Genomic DNA, 22,235 nt, shown 5'->3' with positions numbered 1-22,235 from the left:
TCCAGAACTGTGGGAGAAAAAAAGAATTTGCTGTTTTAAACACCTAGTTTGTGATAAATTGTTATGAAAGTCCTTGGAAACTAATACAGGAGGTTTTTATCAAAGTATAGTCAATGGAGGTTTGGGGAGTGGGCAGTAACACTGTCCCACCAAACTCACGGTGGCGCTGTTGTTGTAAATAAAGTAGGAACGCTTTAAACTGGTTTACCAGATGAACTGATATTCTTAATGTCCTCTGTACAGGATACTGATGGATACCCATGCTTGACTGAACACTTTGTGCTGGCAGATTACTCTGTGGTTTACCCAAATCCTACTTTCAGGAGTTGAGTTGTATGCTTACCAACAATCAGTTGTGTTTGTTCCCAAATCTGTTTTTGTCAATTGTACTTGTAATTTTGCAATATTATAATAATATATATTTAATGAGTAAAGTATGAGTGTGGAAGAAGAGTTATTTATTTGCAAAATAACAACATATTTTGCAAAGATTGGAGTTTGATTTAAAAATGTAAAAATTAAGAAAGTTTATGCAGTCAGATTGCTTTTAAAGTGTCCTAATGTTTGCATATTAAAAAAATCGAAGCCACCAATTGTAAAGGAGGCATTTGGGGAGTGGTTTATACAAAAATAAACTTTGAGGAAGTTTAGATAGTGCCTGCTCCATTATATCTCAGAGATGGACACATGAATGTACACTGGCATGTCTGACATTGAAATAAAATATTTAAGGTATGTATTTTTAATAGTTTTTCACTTGAACCAACTTTTATATCCAACTTTCTTTTTATTGAAAAAGAAAGTTTTTTTATTGCACATTGCTAAGAAAGATTGGGTAGAAAGGCTAACAAGTTCTCTCTTCAGGGATAATAAGTTTTCTTTCAATCACAATGAGTGTGGAATAAATTTCCTTCTAACGTGACAGTGGCTTTACAACTTTAGAAGCTGAGATTTGTGTTCCTGGTGAAGGGGAACTCATGTTTCCTAAATAAACAGTATCTTAAATAGATGTTTTTTCACGGACCTGGGAATATATTTATCTCAAGGTCATAGAGGCTGTTATAGAGAGAAGCAGAGATGGAAGCAGGTTCTTCTTTTACTCTGTCCATGTTCTGTACAATGTGCTTCACCAACACAAAGGGAATTTTACATCAGCCACTTTTCTTTCTTTTTACTCCTCCTCTTCCTCCTCTTGTTACTTTTTCTCCTCCAGAATGTATCTTTCAAGTTCTAGTTCTTAGTATGCATATGCTCTGTCAGAGTGTCATCTATTTGCAAGCTGGAATTGTCTTGTATGTATATTTTTCGCATATTTGAGTTTCAAAGTATATGTTGCTTGGATAAACATTAGTATTTGTTTAAGTTCTTTGAACAATAATCAATTGATTATTGAGGATGTGGCCTTGACATAGGAAACAGGCCAAGAGATAGAGAAATTTAGCCTGATTTGAAATTTTGTCATGGATAATTCATTAATGAATAATTATAAAACTATTAATCTGTCAGCAAACATTTTTTAAATGGTTATCATATGCCAGGCACTGTGCTAAGTGCTGTGTAAGATAAACGTGAATAAGAAAGACTCCATCAGTCTTTTAAAACTCTGAAGATTTTATATTAGCATCTCTTTCTTCTGAGATCAAAACCAAGATTGCCAGGGACAGTAGTTGTAAGCCTTAAAACCCTGTTGGAATATTTAGTACCATATAAATGCTATCAGTGGGAGAGAGAGTGCTAAAATTTAGGTCTGAAGATATAAGAACATGCTTTCCAAGTTTGAAATCACCAGTTAACTATTCAGGAGCATATAAAGTGCCTGGGCATAATATTCACTTTGAGTTCGTGTGGTGTGTTGTAAAGAACATGAGAGAGAGAAAAAGAAGTGCTAGTTTTAGCTAGTTTTAGCTTGTCCAGTAACTGGCTCTGTGACCTTGGGCAATTCACTCTGATTCTCAGGTCCCCATATTCCCCTTAGTACTGATTGGGTGAGGTGGGGCTACGGTCTCTTCTGGTTGTAAAAATCTCATTTATTGTAGAATTTCAAGGCTGTTTGAAGGACCTAGAGCAGCCTTTATGGACTTTCTGAACTACTTCATTACCTTCACCACATAGTGTGATATTTGAAAGTATAGTTTTTGTCACAGAGACATTATATGATTTAATCTGCCTCTTTCACTTTATTTGTGCTCTTGTTGGAGAAGGAGGTGAAAAGAGGCCAGTATCTGCTTGGTGATTTGACAAATAGTTGAAGAAATTAGAAATTCTTAGCCTAAACTAGCATGACTGATATAGTTTGGCTGTGTCTCCTTCCAAAATCTCATTTTGAGTTGTAATCCCCATAATCCTCATGTGTCAAGGGTGGGACCAGGTCGAGGTAATTGAATCATGATGGGGGGTCTCCCTCATGCTGTTCTTGTGATAGTGAGTGAGTCTCATGAGATTGATGGTTTTATAAGTGTCTGACATTTCTCCTCCTTGCACTCTCTCCCTCTGGCCACCCTGTGAAGAAGGTGCCTGCTTCTCCTTTGCCTTCTACCATGATTGTAAGTTTCCTGGGGCCTCCCCAGCAATGCAGAACTGTGAGTCAGTGAAATCTTTTTCCTTTATAAATTGCTCAGTCTTAGGTATTTCTTCACAGCAGTGTGAGAACAAACTAATACAGTAAATTGGTACCAAGGTAATCGGGTGCAGCACAAAGATACCTGAAAGTGTTGAAACAACTTTGGAACTGGGTAACATACAGGGACTGTAACAGTTTGGGAGGCTCAAAAAATGTGAGAAAGTTCGGAATTTCCAAGAGACTTGTTGAATGGCTTTGACCAAAATGCTAATAGTGATATGGACAATAAAGTCCAGACTGAGGTGGTTTCAGATGGAGAAGAGGAACTTGTTGGTCACTCTTGCTTTGCTTTAGCAAAAAGACTGGTAGCATTTCATCCTTGTCCTAGAGATTTGTGGAACTTCAAACTTGAGAGAGATGACTTAGGGTATCTGGTGGAAGAAATTTCTAAGCAGCAAAACATTCAAAAGGAAGCAGAGCATAAAAGTTTGGAAAATGTGCAGCCCGATGATGCAGTAGAAAAGAAAATCCTATTTTCTAGGGAGAAATTCAAGCCCACTCCAGAAATTTGCAAAAGTAAGGAGGAACTGAGTGTTAATCACCAAGACAATAGGGAAAATGTCTTCAGGGCATGTCAGAGACCTTGGGGCAGCCCCTCCTGTCTCAGGCCCAGAGGTCTAGGAGGAAAAAATGGTTTTCTGGGCCCAGGGCCTATTGGGGGAACCCACCCCCGAGAGTCAACATGGGTTTTTTCTATTTCCCTAAGCATCAGCTGGTCTGAGAAATAAAGGGAAAGAGTATAAGAGAGAGAAATTTTTAAAGCTGAGTGTCCAGGGGAGACATCACATGTTGGCAGTTTCCGTGATGCCCCCCTGAGCTGTAAAACCAGCAAATTTTTATTAGCGATTTTCAAAAGGGGAGGGAGTGTACAAATAGGGTGTGGGTCACAGAGATCACATGCTTCACAAGATAATAAAATATCACAAAGCAAATGGAAGCAGGGCGAGATCACAGGACCACAGGACGGGGTGAAATTAAAATTGCTAATGAAATTTCAGGCATGCATTGTCATTGATAACATCTTATCAGGAGACAGGGTTTGAGAGCAGACTACTGGTCTGACCAAAATTTATTGGGCGGGAATTTCCTCATCCTAATAAGCCTGAGAGCACTACAGGAGACTGGGGCTTATTACATCCCTTTATCTTTGACAGTAAAAGACAGCTGACCCTAAAGCGTCCATTTTAGAGGCCTACGCTCAGGGGTGCATTCTCTTTCTCAGGGATGTTCCTTGCTGAGAAAAAGAATTCAGCGATATTTCTCCTATTTGCTTTTGAAAGATGAGAAATATGGCTCTGTTCCACTGGGCTCACTGGCAGTCAGAGTTTAAGGTTATCTCCCTTGTTTCCTGAACATTGCTGTTATCCTGTGCTTTTTTCAAGGTGCCCAGATTTCATATTGTTCAAGCACACATGCTCTACAAACAGTTTGTGCAGTTAATGCAATCTTCACAGGGTCCTGAGGCAGCATACATCCTCTTCAGCTTATGAAGATGATGGGATTAAGAGATTAAAGTAAAGGCAAGCATAGGAAATCACAAGGGTATTGATTGGGGAAGTGATAAGTGTCCATGAAATCTTCACAATTTATGTTCAGAGACTGCAGTAAAGACAGGCGTAAGAATTATAAAAGTATTAATTTGGGGAACTAATAAATGTCCATGAAATCTTTGCAATTTATGTTCTTCTGCCATGACTTCAGCCGGTCCCTCCATTTGGGGTCCCTCACTTTCTGCAACAAGGGCCCCTCTGCTCTGTGCAGCCTCAGGACATGATGCCCTGCATCCCAGCTGCTGCAGTTCTAGCTGTGGCTAAAAGGGGCCAAGATACAGCTCATGCCATTGCTTCAGAGGGTGCAACTCCCAAGCCTTGGCAGCTTCCACATCATGTTGAGTCTGGGTGCACAGAAGTCAACAATTGAGGTTTGAGAACCTCTGCCTAGATTTCAGAGGATGTATGGAAATGCCTGGATGTCCAGGCAGAAGTTTGTTGCAAGGGCCGAGCTCTCATGGAGAACCTCTGCTAGAGCAGTGTAGAAGGGAAATGTAGTGTAGGAGTCCCCACACAGTGTCTCCACTGGGGTAATGCTTAGTGGAGGTGTGAGAAGAGGGCCACTGTCCTCCAGACTTCAGAATGGTAGATCCACTGACAGCTTGCACCATGTGCCTGCAGAAGCCACAGACATTCAATGCCAGCCTGTAAAGGCAGCCAGGAGAGGGGCTGTACCCTGCAAAGCCATAGGGGCAGAGCTGCCCAAGGTCATGGGAGCTCACCTCTTGCATCAGCATGACCTGGATGTGAGACATGGAGTCAAAAAAGATCATTCTGGAATTTTAAGGTTTAATGACTGCCTTATTGGATTTTGGACTTGCATGGGGCCTGTAGCCCCTTAGTTTTGGCCAATCTCTCCCATTTGGAATGGGTGTGTTTACCCAATGCCTGTATCCTCCTTGTATCTAGGAAGTAACTAACTTGCTTTTGATTTTATAGGCTCATAGGCAGAAGGGACATGCTTTGTCTCAGAGATTTTAGACTTGGGCTTTTGGGTTAATGCTGGAATGAGTTAAAACTTTGGGGACTATTGGAAAGGCATGATTGTGTTTTGAAATGTGAGGACATGAGATTTGATAGGGGTTGTGGTGGAATGATATGGTTTGTCTCTGTGTCCCCACCCAAAATCTCATCTTGGGTTGTAATCCCCATAATCCCCTTGTGTCAAGGGCTGGACCAGATGAAGGTAATCAAATCATGAGGGCAGTTTCCCCCATGCTGTTCTCATGATAGTGAGTGAGTCTCATAAGATCTGATGGTTTTATAAACATCTGGCATTTACATTGCTTGCACTCACTGTCCTGCTGCCCTGTGAATAAGGTGCCCACTTCTTCCCTTTCCTTTACAAATTATGCAGTCTTGGCCATTTCTTCATAGCAGTGTGAGAACAGACTAATACAATGACCAGGGGAGAAAGACAAAGCAGCATGGAGTATTTGAAGGTGTGTCATTAAACATAAGCACTCATGATTCAAAGAATGTGACATGTGTTTTGTCTTCCAGAAGCTACATTTGGTGAAGGAGACAGACATATGAAAAACAGGTGATGAGTCTTATGTGATGAGGCAGGAAGGATTGGGTACTAGATGACCCCAGTAGAGATAAAATGGGAGTAAAGGAGAGAATGTATTTTTTTTTTTTAATTCCTTAGAGAGCAGAATGCTAACAGATGGATCAGAGTTGTAGGGGGCAGATTTTTACTCATTGTAAGAAAGGATTCTCTAATAATTTGTGATCCAGCATTAGAGGGCACACCTCTTGAAAATAACTGGGAGATTATCTTTGCTTTCCACCAATCAAAAAGATGCTGGATGCATTTATTAGAACCTGCACCCAGGTGGGAGGTTGGATTCAGTGATCTCTAGCTTATCTTTAGCAACTCAAACTTTGTAAGACAATTTTCGGTTGACCAAATAGCTTTCTTTCATTGGATTCATCATATAGGAGGCCACAGGTTAGATTTCATGTTACCAAATGAAAACCATCGCCACTACCATCACAACAACAATAGAAAAATTAGAATATCTTATTGAAAAGGAAAGCCATTATTTCCATGGGCATTGCTATTCCCATTAAATAGTTCCTATTGTCTATAGGCAGAATGCATGATCCCAAACCAGGGTAAGAGATGTAGAAAAAGTCCAAGAAAATGTAATTCCTGAGCAAATAGTGGACTCCATGACTTCTGAAAGGAGGGATGCTGGAATGCAGCTTACATAGAAGGTGGCTGTGATAGGATTTACTCCAAAGTGCTAAGCTAAGATTTCCTTTGAGGCTGTTGCCTTTAAGCTGCATGACTCACCGGCAAAATTCACAAAACAAAAATATGATCACTGAGGATTATGCTGCCATTGCTGGTAACATGCTGGCAATGATCGTAATAGGACTTGCCAAGCACACATTGACCCTCTGAGTCACATTGGTTCCCATGGAGATTAACACCATCAGCAGTGGGGGCAACAGCCCAGAAGTGCGATTGGTGTTAGACAGAGAAGAGAAAAATGGCAGTATGATCCTCTAGAAATGCAGCAATTGGAATGAAAAAGGAGCATGGGCTGGCGTAGCTCAGGAGAGAAAATGACTTGTAATGGCATAGCAACCTACTTCTCTAGCTCTTCCTGCAAATGGCTGGGGAAAAAGTGTGCTTCCCGGCAGATAGGCTACAATCTACTGTTATTTATCTGGCTATTTCCAGCAAGTTCTCTTCTTATCCTAGATATCTTATCTCTTCAAAGGAGTCTGTCCAAGGTGAACTCACCATGGGCCAAGAGGTCCTGACTCTGGGACTACACATCTAATTAACATTTTGGGGCTTAGGGGTGGGAAGGGCAGAGTTTACTTAGATATATCTTGGTGTAAATTTTCTTTCTGGTTACAAATATCTTTCACTTTTTTAAAAAAAAACCCATGACTTCAATTTTACAATTTATGTAGTTATTTCATGTATTTTAATAGGGCAATTGGGTTTCTAATAATTATAGTCTATTTTTCCTTTGGAAGTTGTCATGGGAGCATGTGCTGGACTGATTCCCCATCCCCTCTTGTCCTTGGCAACTTGGTCTACTTGTACACTTTTATGCAGGCTGCAGCAGCCTTCTGTATAAGTTCATCCCTCTGTTGCTTGACTTTCTAGCTCTGTCCCATACAGAGAGGGGAAAAAGTCTGAAGACACACATATTTCCCAAATTCAATATCATGAGTAGCTGAATCATGCCCAGCTCAGATGAATCAGGGTATATAAGGTGAGCTGTACTTTTTCTTGTCTCTTTTGTATCTGCAGTTGTGGAAAATGCCTGTTAGTTGCTGAATGATCAAACAGATGTAAGAAGAATAACTGGTTCCTACCAAAATCAGATTAAATTGCCTCAAAAGTAACCAAGCTAAAATGACAACATGTCACCCTGGAAAAGAAGGAAAATAATGGCTTTCAAAGGAATGAGAAAGCACTTTTGGAGAAAATTAGAGTTAATAAGATATCTGAAGATGGAAAACATGCCATCATCCTTCCAAATGTTTGTTATTGATGACTGTTCTATCTAGTGGGAGATGCCACTTGGCACAGAGAAAAATGCCCTGGGTTGTTCATAATCATGGTCTCACCTGTACCATTGACTGTTGGTGAGGTGTTGGGTACATGTTCCAAATTCACTGAGCCTCGGTTTACTCATCTGTGAAATAAGTACTTTTACTCACACAGTCTCAGAGCACTGAACACTGTGCCTGCAAGGGAGGACACTCAGTGTGTGGTAGAGAAGATGATGATGGTGATGTTGAGGGTGACCACAATGATGATAACAATGTGACGATGACATAACGAGCATCACATTAGTAAGAGTTTTCTAGAGAAACAGAGCCAATAGAATGTCCTAAGATATGCAGTTGGCAAGCTGGAGACCGAAGAAGAGCCAATATTTCAGTTTGAGTCTGAAGGCAGGAAAAGACTGATGTCCCATCTCAAAGCAGTCAGGCAGAGGGAGTTCCCTCTTGTTCTTACTTAAAGAAGAGTGAGTCTTTGGGTTCTACTCAGTCTTTTGACCTATTGGATGAGGCCTGCCACATTTAGGAATGCAATCTGCTTCACTCAGTCTCTCAATTCAAACATTAATTTCATCCAGAAACACTCTTATGGACACACTTAGAATAATATTTGACCAAGTATCTGAGAATTTCGTGGCGCAGTAAGTCAACACATACAATTAACTACCACAATTATGATCATAAGGGATCTTGCTCTTTAGTTCCAAATTTGGTGATTCTAAAAAGTGTATCTTGTTTGTAAAGCAGTTTTCAAAAACGTACTTTTTGTAAAGGTTCTGCCTTATAGGAAGCTCAGAGTTTTGTATTCTTTTGCTTGGGGAAGCAATTTGAAAACAGAATCTTACGCTTTTGAAACACGCTTTTCAAAATCCTGTTTTCTGACCTCCGTCTTAATGACACCCAATCTCATTGTGCTACATTGTGTATATCGGAGAAGCAGCCTAGCCTAGTGCCTAAGAGCTCAAGAACATTGTTATATTCTTGCTCGGCCACATACCAGCTCGTGCAACTTTGGGCAAGGTACTGAACCTCTCTGTTTCAGTTTCCTCACCTGTAAAATGGGATGGAAATAGTACCTATCTTATGGGATTGCTGTGAGGATGACATATGTTAACACATGTAAAGTACATAGACTAGCACCTACCTGGCACAGGGTACACACCCATTAACTATCAGATAATATATATCCTACTGAAAAATTAAAGATTTACAGTGGTACCACATTTCAACCCTTTTCATTTATAAATTAATCTGTTGTGAAACTTACCAAAGAATATCTTTAATTGATGGTATTTTGTAGTTGTCAGCTCAGCTTCTGGATTTATTCTCGAGTCTTCCTTGAAAAGTGTGTGTGTATGTGTGTGTGTGTGCGTGTGTGTGTGTGTGTGTGTGTGTGTAAAAAGCCTCTGCTAATGAACGTTGATGCAGTACATCTGCCCACCAGATGGCGCAGTGCTCCTGCCATTCCGAGGCTCAGCGACCCTGAGGGAGGCAGGGAATTTTGATCAGCGTCTGAAGAATCACCTCATCTCTTCCTGCAGAAGCACAGAGCACAAGACTTCACATTATGTCAAGTACATGTCACTAGTTCTTGCTTGTGATTTTATAGGAACTCGTAGGCTATAACATTTTTTGCAAGATATTTGTGTTATAGCAAAAATAAATTAAAATGGTCATATATATGTATGTATGTATATACACACACACAGACATAAACATGTACACAGGTCTAACATAGTTTTTCTCTCTGCAGCATCTCTTGCAAAAGCCCAGCTCATAGAGAGCAGGAGCCTTCTCAGACTGTGTCAAATTACCTCGGGGACGGAGAGACTTATATGGCACTAAAAGAAATCAAATGGCAGAGCTCAGCTTTCTGGTAAGAGCAGGTCCTGGCTCCTTCCTTACATGAAGACCTGTCCAACACTGCTTGCTATCTCTTCCTGTGCCATCTGAAATCTGTGGCTCAAACCGATCAGCAGCTTTCTAAACCTCTTTATTCTAAATTTGGCGCAACCTTCTTTCATCTGTGACTTTTGGAGTCTTCTGCTGCATTACCCCATGATCCAACTTGGAGTTGGGAGCTGTTTCACTGACTTACCAGCTCTCATCATAAAGAACCTTTTTTAGCTTCCAAAGAGTCTGAACAACAGACCTTCTCCACACGGAAATGGTGAATTGATTACACTGAAAACTATTTTGAAGTCAAGCAAGGCCAGCTTATGTTGCTCTCCTGCAGCAGAGAATGACTTTCACTTGCTCACTTTCACACTTGCAACTTTCCATTTTCCACAAACTGTCTCTGTGATCTGTTACAAATATAGATTATGTCATCTCACTCTTCTCCCCATAAAACTCTTCATAGATTGCACATTATTTATTCCTAGCATGTTTTATACACTCATTTCAGACTACTAATGGCATTTATAATACTATACTCGCTTATTTATTTTATGTCTTCTCATCTAGAGTGTAGGCTCTAAGAGTGGGAACTTTGTTGCTCTTGTTCTCCATTGTATCCCTTTGAGCTAATGCAAAGTTAAATACAGGAGACATTCAATAAATAATTATGGAACAGCACTGTTCTTTCAGCTGCCTGCCACTTTTCATGATTTAGAGCCCCCAAAGTCCATATCCAAAGAAAATTACAAAGTGACGATAATGAAAAAAAAAGAATGATCATTTATTGAGCACATACTATACACCAGGCATTTCATGCACAATAACTCCATTTCTTGGATATCCAAGTGTGCTATTATCATTTTAGTTTTATAAATAAGAAAGTTAAGGTGAAGTAATTGACTGGAAGGTACATGGAGCTGGGATAAAACCCACATCTATTTGGTTTCAGAACTGATACTTTTTCTATTATTCTAGGCTCTGTCTCTATCACACTCTTCTTACATTTCCCCCTGACTCTGAAGTTGTTATTAATGTTTACAACATAGGATATAGTGACCTTAGATAAATGTAGCATATATCTGCATATTTTCTATCTTGACTCTAGACACAGATATATCAGAAAAAAAGCTCTTTTTAAAAAATTAATAAAGCAACTATGTCACTCTCAAAAAATCTTTCAAACTCTACAATAGCTTGTAGGCTGGTCTAGTGGCAAGCCCCTGGGGTCCAGAAGGAAGTTTTGGGCAGTGTAAAGCTTCAGATATATCCCTGACATTGCCCTCATTTCATCTGGGTTCTGGATATAGAGAAGGTTGAATGTAAAACAAATCCAAATTTATTTATTTGTTTATTTTTTGAGACTGAATTTCTCTCTTATTGCCCAGACTGGAGTGCAATGGTGAAACCTTGGCTCACTGCAATCTGTGCTTCTCAGGTTCAAGCGATTCTCCTGCCTCAGCCTCCCAAGTAGCTGGGATTACAGGTGCCCACCACCATGCCTGGCTATTTTTTTTTTTTTTTTTGTATTTTTTAGTAGAGACAGGGTTTCACCATTTTGGCCAGGCTGGTCTCAAACTCCTGACCTCAGGTGATCCACCTGCCTTGGCCTCCCAAAGTGCTGGGATTACAGGCATGAGCCACTGCACCCAGCCAAATTGATGTTTTTTTTTTTCTTTTTCTTTCTTTCTTTCTTTTTTCCTTTTTTTTTCAGATGGAGTCTCATTGTGTTGCTCAGGCTGGAGTGCAGTGGCGTGACCTCGGCTCACTGCAACCTCTGCCTCCCTGGTTCAAGCTATTCTCTTGCCTCAGCCTCCTGAATAGCTGGGACTACAGGCATGTACCACCATGTCTGGCTAATTTTTGTATTTTTTTAGGACAGAATGGATTTCACCATGTTGCCCAGGCTGGTCTCAAACTCCCGACCTCATGATTTGCCCGCTTCAGCCTCCCAAAGTGCTGGGATTACAAGAGTGAGCCACAGCTCCTGTCCTGATGTTTTCTTAAGAAATGAGAGACACCAAGGCACAAGCATTCCTATTTTGATGACCTGTTGGAAAGGTACAAGCGCCCCAAGTGGAGAGAGTGACTTTCCTCCTACAATCTCTACTAGTACTTCAATAATGCAAAAATGCAGGGGGAGCAGCACAGTAGCTGAAGAGCAACTAGAGGCCAGGAGGAAATGCAAGGGAGACAGCCAACAGTGATGATGCCCAGCCTATGTGGCAGCACACAATGAAAGTCTAGTGCCCAGCAAAGGTGGCAGTACTGGGCAGATACAGAAGCTGCCAGCAGATCTGGCAGCTGTCTCTTCAGGATCCATGCCTAGCAGAAGGGACAGTGATATCTGGCAGATGCAAGAGGCATCTGACCAATGGATGTTGTACATGTGCAATCTCTTGGTATATGTTTCAGTGAGCTGATTTTCCATTTGGTCTCATGTGCCTTTCTTTTATCTTTGCTGTGATTTCTTCAATTTATTTGCATTTTTATCTATAACTGCATTCATTCTTGCTGGTTGATTCAAATCCTTGGAAGTGGAGTGGAGTGAGTGAGTTTGGAGTTACGTCCCCTCTGAGAGGCATGGAGATAGCCTTGGAGACCCAGAGGCAAAGATGGAGAGAATTTGTCAGGGCTGGGTTCTGTATTAACTGATGATGGTGGGATGCTTACTGAGGATGTGACACAATTTGCACTCACAGACTGGTTAAGCTTGTTTCAGGGCACACATAATACTTCTACCTTATCAGATAGTTGTGAGGACTGAATAAGACCACATATATGAAGTGTTTGCTCAGTGCCTGGCATACCGTAGTGATCAAAAGGGCTAATCTCCTTCCCCTTCCTTATTGTATTCTCTCGAATTGTAGACTTCCTTAATGCATTGTACCATTGCAGCATTCCTATCTAAAAGGTACTTTTAAGAAAAAGCATAATTATTTGAATAGTCCATTAAGAACACTAAAATAGAAATCCACCTGTATATTTTCTACACCAGAATAAACCAGAATAATACTAATGCAGAATCTTTGTGCCAGGCACTGTTCTGAGTTCTTTACATACATAAAGTACTTAATCCTATTAGGTGTGAACTTTTACTATCTTTGTTTTATAGATGAGGAATACATGTGCCAAAATGTTAGGTAACTTTTCCAAGGTCACACAGTTGGCAAGTGGCAGAGCCAGAATTCACATCCAGGCAGGGACGCACATGCATAACCCCTGTGTTTACTGCAGAGGTATGTTTAGATAATAAAGCAAATATTGACTGAATGCTTTCTATAAGACACTATGTGGCATGCTGCAAATTGCATTGCTAAGCCCCAGAGGGGCATCACTAACCATAGTCTAGTTAAATGCAGTGCACAGGCTGCACAGCTGTACACAGCAACCCTAGAGTACACCAAGATGTGACCCTTTGCCTGAAGTAGGTCAGTCTGTAAAGCTTCCATTATGGAGAGCAAAACATGTAGGAGCAGAGAGGACTGAAAGATTAATTTTGAGTCTTTTATCTATTTAAAAAGCACAGAGTTATGGGATAAGTTTGTAGGTAAATAGTTTCAGACTCATAGATTTCCCTTTATGGGTGTCAGCAGGAGACATGTCTCTAACAGTTTAGTGCCTGGAAGCATTGCTTTCTTGGGAAACAGGTATTATTTTATTTTATGGAGAATGTGTCTCCTGTAATAGATTAAATAATACTTTTTTGGATGCATAGAAACTCAGAACCACATTAAGATTCCTATTTTTATAATTGTGTGCAATCTCTTTGCATATGTTTCAGTGAGCTGATTTTCCATTTGGTCTCACATACCTTTCTTTTATCTTTGCTGTGATTTCTTTAACCTATTTACATTTTTATATATAACTGCATTCATTCTTGCTGGTTGATTCAAATCTTTGAAAGTGGAGTGGAGTGAGTGAGTTTGGAGTTACATTCCCTCCGAGAGGTATCAGGTAAGCTCTTGTGTAAGGAATGACCAGGTACAACAAATTGTGCACCAGTCAATGTTTGATGTAAATGTTTCCTGGCTATTTTGGAAGGAAGAATATTTTTTCTGCTCTTTGTAGGGAAAGTGTTATTGTTCTTGTGGTTGATTGATTGATTGTATGATGACAATCCAGCTGTAAAGACCATCACTTTGACACAGTTAATATTACTTTAGGTCCACTGAGGGCTGGCTTGGTTTTGAAAACAAAGAGCTGGAAGGGAAAGTCTACTTTTGATAGGGCAGCCATGGAAGTTTTTTACAACAAGAAAGCAGGTGGTACTATTGGAGTAAAGATCAAGACAGCAGCATACAATTCCCCCAGGTCTAGTCTGTTCTCTTTATGTGCCATGAGATACCACATTTAACATCTGCCAGGCTTGGGACTTGGTATCTATTTCCACTGGAGAGGAAAGAAAAATACAGGAAAATGTTCCCGGAGATTTCCATTTTGCTTAGTCTTTATTACAACCTCAAAAGATAATCATTTCTAATATTTTAGACAATAATAGACATAGTAAAGCTTCAGTGAGATTAAGGAAGTGCCCAATGTCACAGAAAAGTTGGAATTAGAAATCGGATAGGTATGACCTCAAACAGGATCAGCAAGCTCCTATTAACATGCAGTATAGTACTTGCCTTATAGCAAAACAAAATCATTTTCCATAATATCTTTGCTTATTGAAGCATGAACAAAGAGGGGAATCACAGTACTTTTTGGAAGAAAAGGTACTTCTGTAGTCCTGTCTGCTGGTGAAATCCGTGTACAGAAAGACATCAAATCTCCTTGAATCCTGAACTGCTTGTCAGCCTCCAAAGGGTCTTTGAGGTGGCTTGTATATTGATTGACTGAAGTTGCATGTATGGTGTGTTGCTGTCAAAAGGCAAGGTACCAACAGGCCACAGCTGCCATTAGTGCTGCCAGAGGACAGCGTATTCAGACAAGGAAAATGATCCATTGCTTGTCGCAGAGGAAAATGTCTTTGTTCTGTGCTGCCTTCTTCTGACTGAGTTAGGAAGCTATCAGTCCAGAAGATAATATAACGTGACTTTGTTTTTCTGATTTGGTGTTATTATTTCAGTCATTTAGGGCATTGTATACTTAAAAAAATCCACAGTGTTCAAAAAGTATATAGTTTTATTTTCTAAAGATGAATCACAGATACTGCTATTCCTCTGAGAAAGCAGAGGGCTTAACTGCTATCATTGACCTTGGCCTTTCAGAATCCTCTGTGGCCATTGTGGAGAAAAGAGAGCCAGCATCGTCTGTTCTAGATTAGAATAGTGTCTGCAAGTCTTAGAGGGCACCTTGATGCTTTGGCGGTCTCAATTCACCACATGGGGTGAGAAAAACCTCTGTATGTCATGGGGACAGGGACTAGATAAACAATGCAAACAGTGTGTTTACAGATATGCAAATAAGCATGCAAATTAGACTCCAGTCGGCTTCATTTAGAATGTAATTTAAAATTAATTAAAAATTAAGAGGTAAATTAGACACTAACATTCAACACCATATGGGAAAATATACATATTTATCAGAATGGCATATATGTATACTACACGGGTGGGAGCTAATTGTGATGTGTGCAAAATTCTTCCATTTTGATATTGCATAAAATCAATGTGGGGAAGCCCAATATGCTGCAAGAATTTTTTTTTAGCACTCTATGAATTAAAATTCACTCTGATTTAAGGATTAAATGAATATATTTTATGTGTATTAAATTCTCTGCAAACTTATACTAGCAGACATAGAGTTTCAAAATTGGAAAGTAAAATGATAAATCAGGTACAGTTTACCTCCATATGCTATAAAATATTTGTGAAACTCATTTTTCTCAAATGGGGTCATTGAGCACATTCACCCTGGCAGGCCTTTTGCATATTGTTAATATGCGATCTATACTTGGAAAGTAATGATTTCCTTCTCTCAGCCACTGAGGAGTTCTGGGTGATTAATGAGTTAATGGCTGCATCCACACAAGGCCAAAACAACTCATTGAAAAGTGAAAAATTCAATCACTCCACTGACTGTTTTGTCTACAAAGCAACCAAACTACCTCTTTGATTGATTTTCTTTTCACTGAATTGATTGCTATTTTTTGGCAACTTTGTTGAATTAACCAATTGTTTGATCCAACCAGAGTGCAGACCTTCTGTGAAGGTAGCAGAACATTTTCATACTAACTTTTCTCCCATCCCTGAAGATACACATAAGCAAGTAATCAACATATATATGCAGTACCTGTGTAAGAAAATTAGACTTATTCCATACTTTGACTATCTTGTATAAAATATTTAATTTTATTCAGATGGACAAAGTTCTTTTAAAATAATGACAAGTAATGCAAAGGATCTTTTCTCATTTGATTTCAAAATCTTCAGAGACAAGGCTCTGAAATAAACCCAAATAAAGTGACCACAGAGTAGGCGTATTACAGAGACAAAGGAAAACCAGCAACAATAATGAGACAAAAATAAAACCAAACCCTTGAAAAGACTGAAAGAGGTTTCAGAAAACAATGCAATGAATGAGCAAATTAGGAATTTCGAAACACATTCTGAGAGCTGGAATGGCCAGTGTTAAAATTAGGAAATAGGTGTGGGAAGTAAATGAAAGATTTAAGAAAAAATGTGTGTTCTTGGCTGATATATAGATGTATACACTGCCCTAATATAATTGAACACTCTGGACAAAAATAGCTTCTTGTGTTCTTTTATCTCTGTTAATTTTGATTGCTTTATTTTTAATAATGCTGGCATGCTCTGCTAATGTGATGAAAAATATTATTATTTAAAATGTTGGAATGGAGAGCAGGTTAAAGCATACCTGTTAAAGAGTCAATTAAAATTTGGAAAGGAAAGAAAGAAAGCTATATTGTTAGAAGCTTTGCTTTAATTCATCCTAATTTGATGGTACAGCAGGTGTACAAAGAGGAAAGGAAAGTTCTCACTATTGTTTGCCTCAATTGAAAACAAAGAGTCGTGTTTAAAAAGGATAGAAATTTATTGAAACATATGGTATTAGAGTAGAATGAGTTCTGCCATCACTTACTTCAAACCTTCTTAATTTATAGATGAGTCTTCTGAGGTTCAGAAGGCTGAGATGACACCTTCAAGGTCACGTGGCTTATTTGTGTTGGAGTCAGAGGTTTCCAGGTTTCTTGACTTTTAGTCCAAGGAGCAGTCCCTGTGCACGTGTCAGAGATGAACAAGCCAGGTAAATATTTTAAAAGCTGAAAGAAAAAGGTATGAATTCATTTCAAGAATTGCATTTGAATAGAGACTGCAGTAGACAGAGGTTCTGACACTAGGACCTAAGAAAGTTGAGGCCAGGTGAGAGTCCCCTTTGTGAGTTGCAAAACTGTGTCTAAATGGGCCTCCCAGGTTCCAGGAGAGCAGATGGTCCTGAAGAAGGTCTTCCTGGCTGATCTAAGAAGTGACACAGAGGAATAAAGAAGGGAAGGATGAGATGAGCTTCTGAGTTTGGAAACTGCATTGATGTTAAAGATGGTCTCAAAGTTGTGTAAGCAAATTTCCATTATTTGGAGAAAAAAGAATTATAGTAGAGGAATTTTTAAAAAACTAGTGCTACAAGTACTATAGTGCTGAGGGTAAAGGTGAAGGCAGAGAAGAATTGAGCTCAGGTGAAGCCAGGCGATGTGGGAAACCTCAGACTGGGAATGGTTATGGTTGAATTTGTGATAGACAGAAGAGGAAAGGTCAGATGTGCATTTGACTAAATGCCTTTTGACAAAGCATCCGTATAACTCTGATGCTTCTCTTAGGAAAATTGACAGCTTGTCACTAGGCATTGAAATTCCATTGTGGCATGATGCATTCATATTCAGGAGACACGACAGAGGTGTTTGCCTACCATCAGCCTGAACCAATGGCAAATAAAACAACACAGGCATAGTTTTATTTAAAAGGAAGAGCTGCTTTTAATTAGAGAATTGAAAGAATAATATTTTTCATCACAGAATTTTCACAAGATCACAACATGGCTTATATATTGACAGGATAAAGAATCATTTAGTAAAGGCACAGTCAGCTGGGGAGGGGTCTAAAGATGGGTGCTGGTTTAGCACTTCAGTTGAGCTTTCTCTTCCAAAAAAGAGTGGGAAGAGGTAGGATAGAAGAGAGAAAGAAGTGAGGTGGTGCTGTCGAGTTGATGGGTGCATCACACCAACATGGCACAAGTATACATATGTAACAAACCTGCACGTTATGCACATGTACCCTAGAACTTAAAGTATAATAAAAATAAAATAAAAAAAAAAAAAAAAAAAAGAAGTGAGGTGGTCAGTGTGTATTTTTCCTGTTCTGTTTTTTGCCTGAGGGTAGGGAGTAAGAAGACATAGACGATATGTAGTGAGGATAATAGGTTTTCGCTTTGAGATTCCGGGAGGGGCCAACACTAACCATCATGGGATAGGCCCACATAGTTAAGAAGGGAGAGCAGTTGGTTGGAGAAGAAGAGAATCTAGCTGGCACACTGAGGGTCTCTGGTTTCCTCTTAATGGGGATGCCTAGTCAAAAACCAACAGGTCTGATGTTGCAGCTGCGGGACACCTAAGCCCCCTTCCCGCTCCACCCACCCCCACACTCACTGCCATCATCGTGAGAGAAGCAGGGTAAAAGGAAGGCTGCTCGAAAGAGCATTTTATTCAAGAGAGACTGGGTATTCCCTAAAGCGGCTGTTTAAATTATTGGATCAAGCTAAATTTAAACCAGGTTAGACATTTAGTTAATTTATTTTTCTCTAACCAGCAGGTGGAAGTTCAGAGAAAGACAAGATTATAGACAAAATAAAGGCAGTACATTTTCTCCGATAAAAAGTCTCTTAACATTTTCATATCCTGTTGGTTTTCCAGGAAACATAGAAATACTCTGTAAGAAATAATCTCAAAATTGATGTGATGGATTAAAGATGAAAAAGCATGCCTTGGAATACATAATGGTAACATTAGTCTACACCTAGATCAACATGACTGAATACAGCTTTCTTAATAAAGCAGTTGAATTTAACAAGGCAATTATTTTATTGCTCAATAAGACTTAATATTTGGATTGATTGAGTTTCCTTTGCTTTTTATTTTGGAGTCTATGTTTATAGCCTCAATAAGAGAGTGGAAATTTTCACACAGACACAATAGTAATCCAAAAAAGAGCCAGATACTAGACATTATTTTATTTGGAAATATTCAAGGGAGTGTTTAAGCAAGGGATGTCTTGTGATAGAGATGAGTACAGTCTAACTTGACAAATGTTGACAGTGCCCCATTAAGTGTGGGCCGTTGATAGGCACTGAGAGCCAGAGGCCATGAGGAACGGAGGGGAGCACCCTGAGGAAACAGAAGTCATGGATAATAATTCTGATTGAGGAAGTCAGGAGGCCTTCACAGAGGAGGAGACCTTTGAGCTGGGCCTTGAAGAAAGACTATGATTTACATAGGGGGTGATTTTTCACAGGAAGGGCATTTGAGCTGAAGAAATATGGACAAAGGAATATAAATGAATCAGTGCCCACTGGGCTTATAGTCAGCCCAACAGTCTGATGTACCTGGAGTTTAGGATGGGTATAAGGTGGGGTAGGGGAGGGGTGGTCAGGAAATAAAATTAGAAAGAATGGTTGGGGCTGAGGAATAGAGGGACTCAATTGGCTTGTCATTTAAAAACAACTCTTTGGCTGGGTGTGGTGTCTCATGCCTGTAATACCAGCACTTTGGGAGGCTGAGGAGGGTGGATCAGGAGGTCAGGGGTTTGAGACCAGGCTGATCAACATGATGAAACCTCGTCTCTACTAAAAATACAAAAATTGGCCGGACGTGATGGCATGCACCTGTAATCCCAGCTACTCAGGAGGCTGAGGCAAGACAATCACTTGAATCCAGGGGTGGATGTTGCAGTGAGCTGAGATCATGCCATTGCACTCCAGCCTTGGTAACACAGCAAGACTCCGTCTCAGAAAACAAAACAAAACAAAACAAAACAAAACACTTTTTGTCCGGGGGGAATTTAGAAAGAAGGCCAGCACAACCCACTTCATCTGACACTGCCTGGACTTGGGAGATGCTGGTATCTCTGTGACTGGGGCCAAATGTAAAGATTCAGAGCCTGTGATTCTTGTTCTGGGGCCTGCAGTGTAGAACAAGTAGCCCCAGGTTTGTGTTGTTTGTGTGACTGTTTTGATGGGATCCATTGCCTTGGACTGACTGGATCTCCTATGCGTTATCAAATTTGCCCAGGAGACGCCTGTGAGTTGCCACTCAGGGACCATGGACAGCAGCCATTGGCTAGAGGATCAAAGGAAACAGAGGAAGACTCAGTAAAGAGAAATGCAGTCACCAACATGCCCTCCAATGCCCATATTGGATAGAGGTGGCAAAACCTCAAAATAACCATAAGCCCTGTTTTATGCATGAGGTTCACAAAAAGCAACAAACTCTTGCGGGTATATTGCAAAATCTCTCTGAGGGCGGGTGTATTTAATTTGTTATTTGAGTGTAGCACCTGTGTTGGTTCATTCTTACACAAATTCCTGAGGTAATTAGTTTCACAGAATATTGCCAGGTTGGCACATCTCCCCTGCTCCCATCACTTTTGGGAATATTGGAACTAGAAGACAGGTATTCTTATCGCAGAGTTATATTAATAAATTTAATTAACATAAAACAACATTAATTCAGTGGCTGGCACCTGAGGCTGGAGAGCTCTCCCTTCTTCCACACCACCAAATTGCTGATCCTGTGAGGGTCTGCCAGCTAGCAGTTTTTTTAAAGTCAGAGTTATTGAGGTATAATTTACATCTAATAAAATTCCCTTGTTTAGAAGTACAGTTTCAAGAATGTTGACAAATATATAGAGTTGTGTGATCACCACAGTAAACACAAAGACTATTTCCATTATTCAAAAAGCCCCTCATGCTCTTTTACAGTCAATCCCCTCCACTCCCGTCAGCTCCTGGAAGCCACTGATTCCTGTCAGCATAGTTTTGCCTTTTCCTTAATGTCATATGAATGAAAGCATGCCATATGTAGCCTTTTGATTGTGGTTTCTTCCACTAGGCATACTCTGCTTTTTGGATTCATTCATGTTGTGGAATGGATCGTTTTGTTTCTTTTTATTGCTAAGTAGTTTCCCATTGTACAACATAATGTGCTTGGGTTTGTTTATTCACTTACCATCTGACAAACATTTGGCTTGTTGCCAGTATCTGGTGATTAGGATTAAAGTTGCTCTAAAAATTCACCTACAGGCTTTTATGTGTACATATGTGTCAAATTCTCTTGATGACCTAGAACTAGTCGGTCATATGAAAAAGGGTGTGCTTAATTTAATAAGAACTTTCCAATTCTTTCTGAAAGCACTGCACCACTTTGCACTTGTACTAGCAATGTATAAGAGTTCCACTTGTTCCTCATTTTCACCATCGCTTTTTATTTTCAACATTTTTTGTTTGTTTGAGACAGAGTCTTGCTCTGTCACCCATGCTGGAGTGCTGTGGGCCATCTCAGCTCACTGCAAGCTCTGCCTCCCAGGTTCACACCATTCTTCTGCCTCAGCCTCCTGAGTAGCTGGGACTACAAGCACCCACCACCACGCCTGGCTAATTTTTTGTATTTTTAGTAGAGATGGGGTTTCACTGTGTTAGCCAGGATGGTCTTGATCTCCTGACCTCATGATCAGACTCCCAAAGTGCTAGGATTATAGGTGTGAGCCACTGTGCTTGGCCTCAACATTTTTTATGTTATCCATACTAACAGGTGTATAGTGGAATCTCATTGTGGATTTAATTTGTATTTCCCTAATGAGAAATGATGTTGGGCATATTTTCATGTGCTTATTTGCCATTCACATTTTTTCTATGGTGAGACATCTGTGGCATTGGTGAAAAAATAGGCATTAGATTAATGGAACAGAAGAGAGTCCAGAAATAATCTACTCATATATGGACAATAGATTTCCTACAAGGTACCATAGTAATTCAATAAAGAAAGGATAGTTTTCTCAACAAGTGTTGTGGAGAGCACTGGACATTGGTCTAAAAGAATGAACCCAGATGTATACCTAACACTATATACAAGAAATTAACCCAAAATATTTTATAGAAGAAAAGGTAAAACCTAAAACTGTAAAAATTTGAGAAGAAAACCCAAGGGAACACGTTTTTAATGGTGGATTAAACAAAGCATTCGTACATAGGACATAAGCAGCATGGACCCTAAACAAGAAAAATTGGTGAATTAGACTTCCACAAACTTAGGAACTCTGACCCTTTGAAAGACACTGTTAAGAAAATGAAAAGACAAACCACAGACTGGGAAAATATATTTGTGAAATACATATCTTACCAAGACTTACGTGTAGAATACATATAGCACTCTCAAAAGTCAATAAGAGGATGGGAGCAGTGACTCACCCCTGTAATCCCAGCACTTTGGGAGGCCGAGGTGGGCGGATCATGAGGTCAAGAGATCGAGACCAATCTGGATAACACGGTGAAACCCTGTCTCTACTAAACCCTGTCTCTACTAGCCAGGTGTGGTGGCGGGGGCCTGTAGTCCCAGCTACTTGAGAGGCTGAGGCAGGAGAATCACTTGAACCCAGGAGGCGGAGGTTGCAGTGAGCTGAGAT

At 40.0% G+C, this 22,235-nt stretch overlaps 1 long non-coding RNA gene across 1 annotated transcript in view; it reads left to right on the top strand.

The window, feature by feature from the left end:
- Positions 1-8,027: 8,027 nt before the first annotated feature.
- Positions 8,028-22,235, top strand: part of LOC105508297 — a 47,220-nt gene continuing 33,012 nt past the window's right edge. The window contains exons 1-4 of the long non-coding RNA XR_001001235.1: positions 8,028-8,174; positions 9,152-9,281; positions 9,461-9,583; positions 16,673-16,815. This is a non-coding gene — a long non-coding RNA (uncharacterized LOC105508297). The remainder of the gene's footprint in view (positions 8,175-9,151; positions 9,282-9,460; positions 9,584-16,672; positions 16,816-22,235) is intronic.

Source organism: Colobus angolensis, unplaced genomic scaffold (assembly GCF_000951035.1).
Source record: "Colobus angolensis palliatus isolate OR3802 unplaced genomic scaffold, Cang.pa_1.0 Scaffold100, whole genome shotgun sequence".
NCBI classification, from domain to species: Eukaryota; Metazoa; Chordata; class Mammalia; order Primates; family Cercopithecidae; genus Colobus; species Colobus angolensis.
Note: the sequence above shows the minus strand (reverse complement) of the source record. Positions and strands in the feature narration are given on the sequence as shown.